The sequence below is a fragment of the Salmo salar genome, chromosome ssa01, assembly GCF_905237065.1.
Source record: "Salmo salar chromosome ssa01, Ssal_v3.1, whole genome shotgun sequence".
NCBI classification, from domain to species: Eukaryota; Metazoa; Chordata; class Actinopteri; order Salmoniformes; family Salmonidae; genus Salmo; species Salmo salar.
In genome coordinates, this window is record NC_059442.1 from 65,294,485 (window position 1) to 65,307,442 (window position 12,958).

The 12,958-nt window shown below is 39.5% G+C and overlaps 1 protein-coding gene across 2 annotated transcripts in view; it reads right to left on the reverse strand.

Annotated features, from left to right (window-relative positions):
• Positions 1 to 12,958, reverse strand: part of LOC106607391 (receptor-type tyrosine-protein phosphatase epsilon) — a 63,393-nt gene that overhangs the window by 29,895 nt on the left and 20,540 nt on the right. The window lies entirely within an intron of this gene.

A 12,958-nucleotide genomic window follows, 5' to 3' on the forward strand; every position in this document is an offset into this window, starting at 1 on the left:
ACCACCTTCCGGAGACACCTGAAACCCCACCTCTTTAAGGAATACCTGGGATAGGATAAAGTAATCCTTCTAACCCCCCCTTAAAAGATTTAGATGCATTATTGTAAAGTGGTTGTTCCACTGGATATCATAAGGTGAATGCACCAATTTGTAAGTCGCTCTGGATAAGAGCGTCTGCTAAATGACTTAAATGTAAATGTACCCACAAAACCCAAAGGAAAAACAGGCTGCCTAAGTATGGTTCCTAATCAGAGACAACGATAGACAGCTGCTTCTGGTTAGGAACCATACTCGGCCCAACACGAAGAAATACAAAACATAGAAACTGAACATAGAAATACAAAAACAGACAAACACCCCCTGTCACGCCCTGACCTACTCTACCATAGAAAATAACAACTTACTATGGTCAGGACGTGACAGTTTTATGGATTGTAGACTCGTCAACAGAGATGTTAGCATCTTCCAGAGATTTCTGTATGTCTTTAGCTGACACTCTAAGATTCTTCTTAAACTCATTGAGCCTTCTGTGCTGTGCTCTTGCAGTCATCTTTGCAGGACGGCCACTCCTAGGGAGATTAGCAACAGTGCTGAAATTTCTCCATTTATAGACAATTTGTCTTACCGTGGGCTGACTTTTAGAGATACTTTTGTAGCCCTTTCCAGCTTTATGCAAGGCAACAATTCTTAATCTTAGGTCTTCTCTTTTCTTCGAGGCATGGTTTATCAGGCAATGCTTCTTGTAAATAGCAAAGTAACATTTTGTGAGTGTTTTTTTATGGGGCAGGGCAGCTCTAACTAAAATCTCCAAACTGATCTCATTGTTTTGACTCCAGGTTAGTTGACTCCTGACTCCAATTAGCTTTAGAGAAGTCATTAACCTAGGTGTTCACATACTTTTTCCAACCTACAGTGTGAATGTTTAATTTATGTATTCAATATAGACAAGAAAAATACAATAATTTGTGTGTTATTAGTTTAACCTGTTAGGGCTAGGGGGCAGTATTTGCACAGCTGGATAAAAAAAATGTACCCGATTTAATCTGGTTACTAATCCTACCCAGTATCTAGAATATGCATATACTTATTATATATGGATAGAAAACACTCTAAAGTTTCTAAAACTGTTTGAATGGTGTCTGTGAGTATAACAGAACTCATTTGGCAGGCAAAACCCTGAGACATTTTCTGACAGGAAGTGGATACCTGATGTGTTGTATTACCTTTAAACCTATCCCATTGAAAAACACAGGGGCTGAGGAATATTTTGGCACTTCCTATTGCTTCCACTAGATGTCACCAGCCTTTACAAAGTGTTTTGAGTCTTCTGGAGGGAGATCTGACCGAACAAGAGCCATGGAACGATGATGTCCCATTAGACACCTGGCGCGCGAGTTCATGTTGGGTACCCTCGTTCCAATACGTTATAAAAGAGTATGCATTCGTCCACCTTGAATATTATTCATGTTCTGGTTAAAAAGGCCCTAATGATTTATGCTATACAACGTTTGACATGTTTGAACGAACGTAAATATATTTTTTCCCCTCGTTCATGACGAGAAGTCCGGCTGGCTTAGATCATGTGCTAACAAGACGGAGATTTTTGGACATAAATGATGAGCTTTTTTGAACAAAACTACATTCGTTATGGACCTGTGATACCTGGAAGTGACATCTGATGAAGAGAATCAAAGGTAATGGATTATTTACATAGTATTTTCGATTTTAGATCTCCCCAACATGACGTCTAGTCTGTATCGCAACGCGTATTTTTCTGGGCGCAGTGCTCAGATTATTGCAAAGTGTGATTTCCCAGTAAGGTTATTTTTAAATCTGGCAAGTTGATTGCGTTCAAGAGATGTAAATCTATAATTCTTTAAATGACAATATAATATTTTACCAATGTTTTCTAATTTTAATTATTTAATTTGTGGTGTTGACTTGACTGCCGGTTATTGGAGGGAAATGATTTCCTCAACATCAATGCCATAGTAAAACGCTGTTTTTGGATATAAATATGAACTTGATAGAACTAAAAATGCATGCATTGTCTAACATAATGTCCTAGGAGTGTCATCTGATGGAGATTGTAAAAGGTTAGTGCATCATTTTAGCTGGTTTTATGGTTTTGGTGACCCTGTCTTTGAATTGACAAAACATTACACATAACTCTTGTAAATGTACTGTCCTAACATACTCTAAATTTATGCTTTCGCCGTAAAACCTTTTTGAAATCGTAAAACGTGGTTAGATTAAGGAGATGTTTATCTTTCAAAGGGTGTAAAATAGTTGTATGTTTGAAAATTTTGACATTTATTTGGATTCAAATTTGCCGCTCTTGAAATGCACCTGCTGTTGATGGAGTGCACCACATAGAGGTTAACCTGTTGGGTCTAGGGGGCAGCATTTGCACGTCTGGATAAAAAAAATGTACCCGATTTAATCTGGTTACTAATCCTACCCAGTAACTAGAATATGCATATACTTATTATATATGGATAGAAAACACTCTAAAGTTTCCAAAACTGTTTGAATGGTGTCTGTGAGTATAACAGAACTCATTTGGCAGGCAAAACCCTGAGACATTTTCTGACAGGAAGTGGATACCTGATGTGTTGTATTGACTTTAAACCTCTCCCATTGAAAAACACAGGGGTTTAGGAATATTTTGGCACTTCCTATTGCTTCCACTAGATGTCACCAGCCTTTACAAAGTGTTTTGAGTCTTCTGGAGGGAGATCTGACCGAACAAGAGCCATGGAACGGTGATGTCCCATTAGACACCTGGCGCGCTACTTCATGTTGGGTACCCTCGTTCCAATACGTTATAAAAGGCTATGCATTCGTCCACCTTGAATATTATTCATGTTCTGGTTAAAAAGGCCCTAATGATTTATGCTATACAACGTTTGACATGTTTGAACGAACGGAAATATATTTTTTCCCCTCGTTCATGACGAAGTCCGGCTGGCTTACATCATGTGCTAACGAGACGGAGATTTTTGGACATAAATGATGAGCTTTTTTGAACAAAACTACATTCGTTATGGACCTGTGATACCTGGAAGTGACATCTGATGAAGAGAATCAAAGGTAATGGATTATTTACATAGTATTTTCGATTTTAGATCTCCCCAACATGACGTCTAGTCTGTATCGCAACGCGTATTTTTCTGGGCACAGTGCTCAGATTATTGCAAAGTGTGATTTCCCAGTAAGGTTATTTTTAAATCTGGCAAGTTGATTGCGTTCAAAAGATGTAAATCTATAATTCTTTAAATGACAATATAATATTTTACCAATGTTTTCTAATTTTAATTATTTAATTTCTGACGCTGACTTGACTGCCGGTTATTGGAGGGAAACGATTTCCTCAACATCAATGCCATAGTAAAACGCTGTTTTTGTATATAAATATGAACTTGATAGAACTAAAAATGCATGCATTGTCTAACATAATGTCCTAGGAGTGTCATCTGATGGAGATTGTAAAAGGTTAGTGTATCATTTTAGCTGGTTTTATGGTTTTGGTGACCCTGTCTTTGACTTGACAAAACATTACACACAACTCTTGTAAATGTACTGTCCTAACATACTCTAAATTTATGCTTTCGCCGTAAAACCTTTTTGAAATCGTAAAACGTGGTTAGATTAAGGAGATGTTTATCTTTCAAATGGTGTAACATAGTTGTATTTTTGAAAAATTTGAATTTTGACATTTATTTGGATTCAAATTTGCCGCTCTTGAAATGCACCTGCTGTTGATGGAGTGCACCACAGGTGGCACGCTAGCGTCCCACCTAGCCCCAAGAGGTTAAGGACACTGTGTTCATTTATCGTTGTAAAATTTTATGTAAAATTTATGCAGAAATCCAGGTAATTCCAAAGGGTTCACATACTTTTTCTTGGCACTGTAAATGCATCACAGAGTAAGAGACACATCTTAACATCAACTGTTCAGAGGAGACTCCGTGAATCAGGCCTTCATGGTCAAAGTGCTGCAAAGAAACCACTACAAAAGGACACCAATAAGAAGAAAAGACTTGCTGGGGCCAAGAAACACGAGCAATGGACATTAGACCAGTGGAAATTTGTCCTTTGGTCTGATGAGTCCAAATTTAAGATTTTTGGTTCCAACCACCGTCTATTTGTGAGACGCAGAGTAGGTGAACAGATTATTTATGTATGTGTGGTTCCCACAGTGAAGCAGGGAGGAGGAGGTGTAATGGTGTGGGGGTGCTTTGCTGGTGACACTGTATGTGATTTGTTTAGAATTCAAGAGACACTTAACCAGCACGCCAACCACAGCATTCAGCAGCGATACACCATCCCATCTGGTCTCTGCTTAGTGGGACTATCATTATGTTTTTCAACAGGACAATGACCCAAACACACCTCCAGACTGTGTAAGGGCTATTTGATCAAGAAGGAGAGTGACGGAGTCCTGCATCAGATGACCTGGCCTCCACAATCACCCAACAACAACCCAATTGAGATGATTTTGGTGAGTTGGACCGCAGAGTGGAAAATCAGGAAATCAGGAAAATCAGCCAACAAGTGCTCAAAAATATTTTTTTATCAAAATATTTTGGGGGCAGAAATGTCTTCTCGAACATGTGAACTTCCATGTGCCTTAACAACAACCTTGGATGCCATCTGTTAAATTACGAGCATGGTTGGTTAAGCCACAGAAAAAGTAAGCAACCTTCCCACTAGCCATGATTGGCTGAGATAATGAGTGGGCTGGACATGCCAAGAGAGGAGTTCGGATTGGTCTGCCATATTGAAGGGGTCTGTCTGAGCTCGTCAGTCTGTCTTGGTAAACCTGTCGAACGCTGCTTTTTAAAAAATGTCTTGTTTAGTGGAGCTGCATAAGTGTTGCTCTCCATTTTCTGGAGGAACACATTTTGAAATCAGTGGAATTAGAGTATGATAGCTAAAGAGATGGAGAAAACACTTGTCTCCGAATTACATCTTTAAACTAAGGGCAATCGTGGTATAGCATTCCTGACAGGGAGACGCGTCCATGATGCATGTTGATGTATGCAGATAAGAAAGTCTAGCGTTAGCTAGCTACATTTTCATATATTACATGTTTCTAATTTTGACAGAAAGTGGTTTCATTTCAAGCTAAAGTGTACTGTTAGCTAGCTAGCTAACGTTAGCTGTCTGGCACCCTAGCAGAAACAAATTAGAAACAAATTATCTTACTGTCTCTATAGGACAAAAGAATATTGCGTTAAAGGACAACGTTTAGCTAGCTAACATTAGACCTGGTTGGTTAGCTCCCAGCACTGTGGCATTGTTGCCACTTTGTTGTTTAACTAGCTAACATTAGCTGGCTGGCTTGATAGCTAACGTTACATGACGTGTGTGATCTTAAATGTTGTTTACCTGGCTAGGTTCATTGTTTACCTATATCTCTTAAGCTGAAGTGTACTGTTAGCTAGCTAGCTAACTTTAGCTGGCTACCTAGCGGACGTTATTATTTGTTTCCCAGAGCAGTTTGCTTTTCTAGTTAGAGTCTAATGTTAACCTCTTGACGGTCGCCTAGGATAGGGGCGCCACAGCGCATTTTGAAAAAAATTTGTGCCCATTTTAAACGGCCTACTACTCAAACTCAGAAGCTAGGATATGCATATAATTAAAACATGTGGATAGAAAACACCCTAAAGTTTCTAAAACTGTTTGAATGGTGTCTGTGAGTATAACAGAACTCATATGGCAGTCAAAACCCCGAGACAGATCGAAACAGGAAGTGGAATTCTGAATTGCGAACTCAACTTCATCACGTTGCCTATTAATCACAACGTGAGCTATGGTTCATTGAGCACTTCCTATTGCTTCCACTAGATGTCCCCAGTCTTTACAAAGTGATTTGAGTCTCCTACTGTGAAAACTGACAGAATGACACGCTGTGGAACGTGGTCACACGGAGAGGGCCATCACCATTATGACGCAGGTGCGTCCAAACTTTTGACTGGCATGTCACAAAGATCTGTACACAATTCCTGGAAGCTGAAAATGTCCCAGTTCTCCCATGGCCTGCATACTCGTCAGATATGTCACTCATTGAGCATGTTTGGGATGCTCTAGATCGACATGTACGACAGAATGTCCAGTTCCAGCCAATATCCAGAAACTTCGCACAGCCATTGAAGAGGAGTGGGACAACATTCCACAGCACAATCAACAGCCTAGATCAACTCTATGCAACGGAGATGTGTCGCGCTGCATGAGGGAAATGGTGGTCACACCAGATACTGACTGGTTTTCTGATCCACGCCCCTACCTTTTTCACAGGTATCTGTGACCAACAGATGCATATCTTTATTCCCAGTCTTGTGAAATCCATAGATTAGGCCCTAATGAATTTACTTCCATTGACTGATTTCCTTATATGAACTGTAATTCAGTTAAATCTTAGAAATTGTTGCATGTTGCATTTATATTTTTGTTTCGTATAAATATTATAAAGTGCCAAAATAAATGAATGGTAAGAAAGGAAGTGGAGAAGGAAGTGGAGAATCTGATGATAGCTTCATCTCAAAAAGGAACAGCTGTGCTTAAAACCTGTTGGGGCTAGGGGGCAGTATTTGCACGGCCGGATAAAAAACATACCCGATTTAATCTGGTTACTACTCCTGCCCAGTAACTAGAATATGCATATAATTAGTAGATTTGGATAGGAAACACACTAAAGTTTCTAAAACTGTTTGAATGGTGTCTGTGAGTATAACAGAACTCATATGGCAGTCAAAACCCCGAGACAGATCCTAACAGGAAGTGGAAATCTGATTTGTGGAATCACCTTCAACACTTTGCCTATGAAACACACCGTGAGTTAGGATTCATTTAGCACTTCCTAAGGCTTCCACTAGATGTCAACAGTCTTTACAAAGTGGAGTCCTCTATGGTAGAAACTGACCGAAAGAGAGGCTTGGAAAGTTGGTCATAGAGGGAGGGCCATTACTACTATGACGCGGGCGCCCATGGATACCCTCTCATTCCGAAACGTTTAGTAAGACAATGCAATCGTCCGCCTTGAATATTATTGAAGCTCTGATTGAAAAAGGCCCTAAAGATTTATGTTATACAACGTTTGACATGTTTGAACGAACGTACATTTTTATTTTTTGCACATTCGTGATGACAAGTCCAGCGCACCTCGTACATTATGAGTAGCCTTCGGAACGCGCTAACAAGAAGGAGCTATTGGGACATAAATTATTTACTTTTTCAAACAAAACTACATTTGTTGTGGACCTGGGATTCCTGGAAGTGCCTTCTGATGAAGATAATCAAAGGTAAGGGAATATTTACAATAGTATATTTGATTTCAATGGTTCCAAGATGGCGCTAACCTTTATCGCCTAGCCTATTTTTCTGAGTATAGCAACTCGTTTATTGCAAAGTGTGATTTCGCAGTAAAGTTATTTTTAAATCTGGCAATGCGGTTGCATTCACGAGATGTTAATCTATAATTCTTTGAATGACAATATTATAATTTACCAATGTTTTCGAATAGTAATTTAGTAAATTATAGCGCTGATCCACCGGAAGCATTTGAGGGAAAATATTTTCTGAACGTCACGCGCCGATGTAAAATGCTGTTTTTATATATAAATATCAACTTTATCGAACAAAAAATACATGTATTGTGTAACATGATGTCCAAGGAGTGTCATCTGATGAAGATTGTCAAAGGTTAGTGCTGCATTTAGCTGTGTTTTGGGTATTTGTGATGCATGCTAGTTGCTTTGAAAATGGCAGTGTGATTATTTTGGGCTGGGTACTCTCCTGACATAATCTAATGTTTTGCATTTGCTGTAAAGCCTTTTTGAAATCGGACAACGTGGTTCGATTCAGGAGAGGTGTATCTATAAAATGGTGTAAAATAGTTATATGTTTGAGAAATTGAAGTTATAGCATTTATGAGGTATTTGTATTTCGCGCGACGCGATTCCACTGGCTGTTGACTAGGGTGGGACGCAAGCATCCCACTGGCCCAGAGAGGTTTTAACCTCAACTCACACGCAAACATGAGCAAGCACGACAGACCCTGAGAAAAGTGTTTGCCGTTAAAAATAACATCCTCATATATTTATTGTATCTTTTCCTTTCAGAAGACTTGGAACCTTTACATTTCTCTGTATTAATAATTCAAGAGATATGCAGTTACATGTACTGTATGTATTACAACTGTACAAGAGCTTTCAGATTTGAGAGGTTTTCCCTTTCTGTTCATATGGCAACTGCTTGGCCTCTGGCCGTAAGGTGCTACAGAGGGTAGTGCGTACGGCCCAGGACATCACTGGGGCCAAGCTTCCTGCCATCCAGGATCTCTATACCAGGCGGTGTCAGAGGAAGGCCCTAAAAATTGCCAAAGACTCCAGCCACCCTAGCCATAGACTTCTCTCTGCTACCGCATGGCAAGCGGTACCGGAATGCCAAGTCTAGGTCCAATAGGCTTCTTAACAGCTTCTACCCCCAAGCGATGAGACTACTGAACAGCTAATCAAATGACTACCAAGACTATTTGCATTGACCCCCCCCCCACACGTTTTTACACTGCTGCTACTCGCTGTTTATTATCTATGCATAGTCACTTTACCCCTACCTACATGTACATATTACCTCGACTAACCTGTACCCCCACACATTTACTCGGTACTGGGACTCCCTGTATATAGCCTTGTTGTTGTGATTTTATTGTTGCTCTTACATTTTTTTTGCTTTAGTTAATTTAGTAAATTTAGTTCTTAACTCTTATTTTTCTTAAAACTACATTGTTGGTTAAGGGCTTGTAAGTAAGCATTTCACAGTAAGGTTTACACCAGTTGTATTCGGCGCATGTGACAAATAACATTTGTTTGATTTGATTACAACCAATGTACAATAACATTCATTCATATTTCACTCACATTTCATTTTATTTGTTCTGGTTCAAAAACATACAAGGCCTTCATTCATTTGATCCACCACTAAGTTGTGCAGCAATTGCTAATGTAAATACTATGGTCAAAGGTACTGTACCAGTCAAACGTTTTAGAACACCTACTCATTCAAGGGTTTTTCTTTATTTTTACTATTTTCTACATTGTAGAATAATAGTGAAGACATTACAACTATGAAATAACACATATGGAATCATGTAATAACCAAAAAGTGTTAAATCAAAATATATTTTATATTTCTGATTCTTCAAAGTAGCCACTCTTGAAGGAGTTCCCACGTATGCTGAGCACTTGTTGGCTGCTTTTCCTTTACTGTGCTGTCCAACTCATCCCAAACCATCTCAATTGGGTTGAGGTCGGGTGATTGTGGAGGCCAGGTCATCTGATGCAGCACTCCATCACTCTCCTACTTGGTCAAATAGCCCTTACACAGACTGGAGGTGTGTTTTCCCACTAAGATCAAACCAGATGGGATGGCGTATCGCTGCACAAATGCTGAGGTAGCCATGCTGGTTAAGTGTGCCTTGAATTCTAAATAAATAATTGACAGTGTCACCAGCAAAGCACCTCCACACCACCACACCTCCTCCTCCATGCTTCACGATTGGAACCACAGATGCGGAGATCATCCATTCACCTACTTTGCGTCTCACGAAGACACAGCGGTTGGAACCAAAAGTCTCAAATTTGGACACATCAGACCAAAGGACAGATTTCCACCAGTCTAATGTCCATTGCTCGTGTTTCTTTGTCCAAGCAAGTATCTTCTTCTTGTTGGTGTCCTTTAGTAGTGGTTTCTGTGCAGCAATTCGACCACGGAGGCCTGATTCACACGGTCTCCTCTGAACAGTTGATGCTGAGATGTGTCTGTTACTTGAACTCTGTGAAGCATTTATGTGGGCTGCAATTTCTGAGGCTGGTAACTCTACTGAACGCATCCTCTACAGCAGAGGTAACTCTGGGTCTTCCTTTGCTGTGGCAGTCCTCATGAGAGCCAGTTTCATCGTAGCACATGATGGTTTTTATGACTGCACTTGAAGAAACTTTCAAAGTTCTTGAAATGTTCCGGATTGACTGACATTCATGTCTTGAATTAATGATGGACTGTCGTTTCTCTTTGCTTATTTGAGCTGTTCTTACCATAATATAGACTTGGTCTTTTAACAAATAGGGCTATCTTCTGTATACCACCCCTACCTTGTGACAACACAACTGATAGGCTCAAACACATTAAGAAGGAAAGAAATTCCACAAATGAACTTTTAACAAGATACACCTGTTAATTGAAATGTATTCCAGGTGAATACCTCATGAAGCTGGTTGAGAGACTGCCAAGAGTGTGCAAAGCTATCATCAAGGCAATGGGTGGCTACTTTGAAGAATATAAAATATATTTTGATTGGTTTAACACTTTTTTGGTTACTACATGATTCCATGTCTGTTATTTCACAGTTGATGTCTTCACTACTATTATTCAACAATTTTGAAAATAAAAAAGAAAGAAAGAAAAACCCTTGAATGAGCAGGTGTATCCAAACTTTTGACTGGTACTGTATGTGCATCAAATGAAGTGAAAGTAACTGTTTAAATGTGATGAATCCCCTCTGATCTAGTTTGACCGTCAGCAACACTGATGGTTATAGGTGGGTAAATATTAATCCCAGCCATAACCCTGAGTGGAAAATCCTAATGTTCATTGTTACTTTACTTCAGTAAGCCCTGAAAGCTATTGTATGTCTGCACACACACACACACACACACACACACACACACACACACACACACACACACACACACACACACACACACACACACACACACACACACACACACACACACACGTATAACTGAAATCCGCTCTCATCTGATGAAGAGTATGCATTTGAATTTCTAATTGTCCATTGTTCCCAAAATATCCACTCTGACATGTGGGTAAAGAAAAACATTACGGTATACAACCTGACAAGAACCCAGATGATCCCAGCTAAAGGGCACACAGTAATGAATGAGCCATGGATTAAAAAATGAATGGTTTATAAATTGTTAAAACATATCTTACGGGTTCCAATGTCAGAGGACAATGTATACTGTATCCGCGAGCATGGAAATATGTTTTGTGTATGTTCTTTACCAATGGACATAGTGCAAACATACATGGATTGCAAAATTGTATCCAAGCATAAAAAAGGCATCCAAAATATAGCATTCCATTTAGAGCACACGAAATCTTTCCTTATCTCCAATTTCAAAGAGATTTCATCAGATTGGCTAGACTAGTGGCTCCCGAGTGGCGCAGAGGTCTAAGACACTGCATCTCAGTGGAAGAGGCGTCACTGCAGTACCTGGTTTTAATCCAGGCTGCATCACATCCAGCCGTGATTGGGAGTCCCATAGGGCGGTGCACAATTGGCCTGGGCTAGGCAGTCATTGTAAATAAGAATTTGTTATTTTCTGACTTGCCTAGTTAAATAAAAACATTTAAAATAGTGTACCCTTTGTCTTATGAAACAAAGATAAAACATTAATCTTCATGTGGCAACCCAATCCACATCCATTTAACTTCAGATTTCTCCATGAATCAATAAAACCTAAAAACATTTTTTTTTACAAGGAGAGAAAAATGAAAGACAGTGGAAAGCAACACCCAAACCAGGGGCGAAAATCTGATATCAACTTTGGGGGGGACAATTACATGAAATTTTCTCAAGAGCAATTCCTGAGGGGGACACCAAAAGTAGTGCTGTAACACATAGCCTACATTGTAATATGGTAAATGTATATTGAGGAACCAAAGAAATAAGGTGTTTGCCGTACTCCTAACTACCGGTACCCAAAACTACACAACTACTCACAACAGCAATACCATTGCCTTTAACAAATCTTAGTTCAGTCACCAGTTTAAGTTGAGAGTGGGGGTATCCATGGCATTTTCCAATTATGTTCCTATTTTACAAGTAAAAAAATGGAGAACCTTTCATAATGTTGCCAAACAAAGACTCAACTAACTTACCTGAGACTCCCTGTCTCTGCCAGTCTGTCCCTGCATATCTGTCCCCAACTCTGCTGTCTGTGTGCCATCTGTTGCCTGCTCTGCCTAATGACATCATTGTGAAACATTTCCATTAGAATTTCATTTCTTTCTTATGAACATTTTATCAACTAATCTTTGAGATATTAGGCTACTAGGGTTCTTACTTTGCGTTTTGGTGTACTGAAAAATACTCTGATGTCCGTCTTTTATTTTTCTGCCATTTTTCTACCTGGCTGGCTGGCTACACACACACACAGTGTGTAGGTTATTTACAGTAGGAGATGGGCTTCTATCATCTTATCTTTTATCATTCTAGGTAGCTAGCAAATGTGAAACTGATTAAAATGACAAGACTTGACAGCTGTATGAGTTCACCATTTACACAACATATGAGGCAACCTTTTGTAATGTTAATAGTTTGTTTCATATTGGCTGGCTTCCAACAATAGCTGAATTTGCAAAGCTAGCGAGCACCAATTCAGTTTCAGTGGTGTTTGCTATAATCTTTGCTACCCGGGTTAAATAAAATAAATAAATAAAAGTTCCCTTGCGACAATTTAGCTTTTGCAACAAGACCATTAAATATATTTAAGACAATGGTAGAAGAGAGTGTAGTTCTGTTCAGTTTGGACTTCAGTTTATCGCTAACCTTATCACAGGGACTTTGAAGCACTAACTTACATCATCTGCATGCTGATCTCGGAATAAATTGACGATAGCAAAGATTCCATCTTTGACGAGGCCACATAAATGGAATAGGTACTAGCTAGCTTAATAGTTAATATTTGCGCGCTAGCTCTGCATATTCAGCTAGTGTGTGTGCGCGATTGACTGGATTAACCTCACGTCAGTTACGTTCATTGAGTGCCTTTCAGACAGTGGCTACGACCCCTCTGTTCCCTTGCCAGTGGATCAAACCATTGTGAGGAAAAGGGTGGGGGGGTCGCAATCTTTTGAAACTTAAAAACGC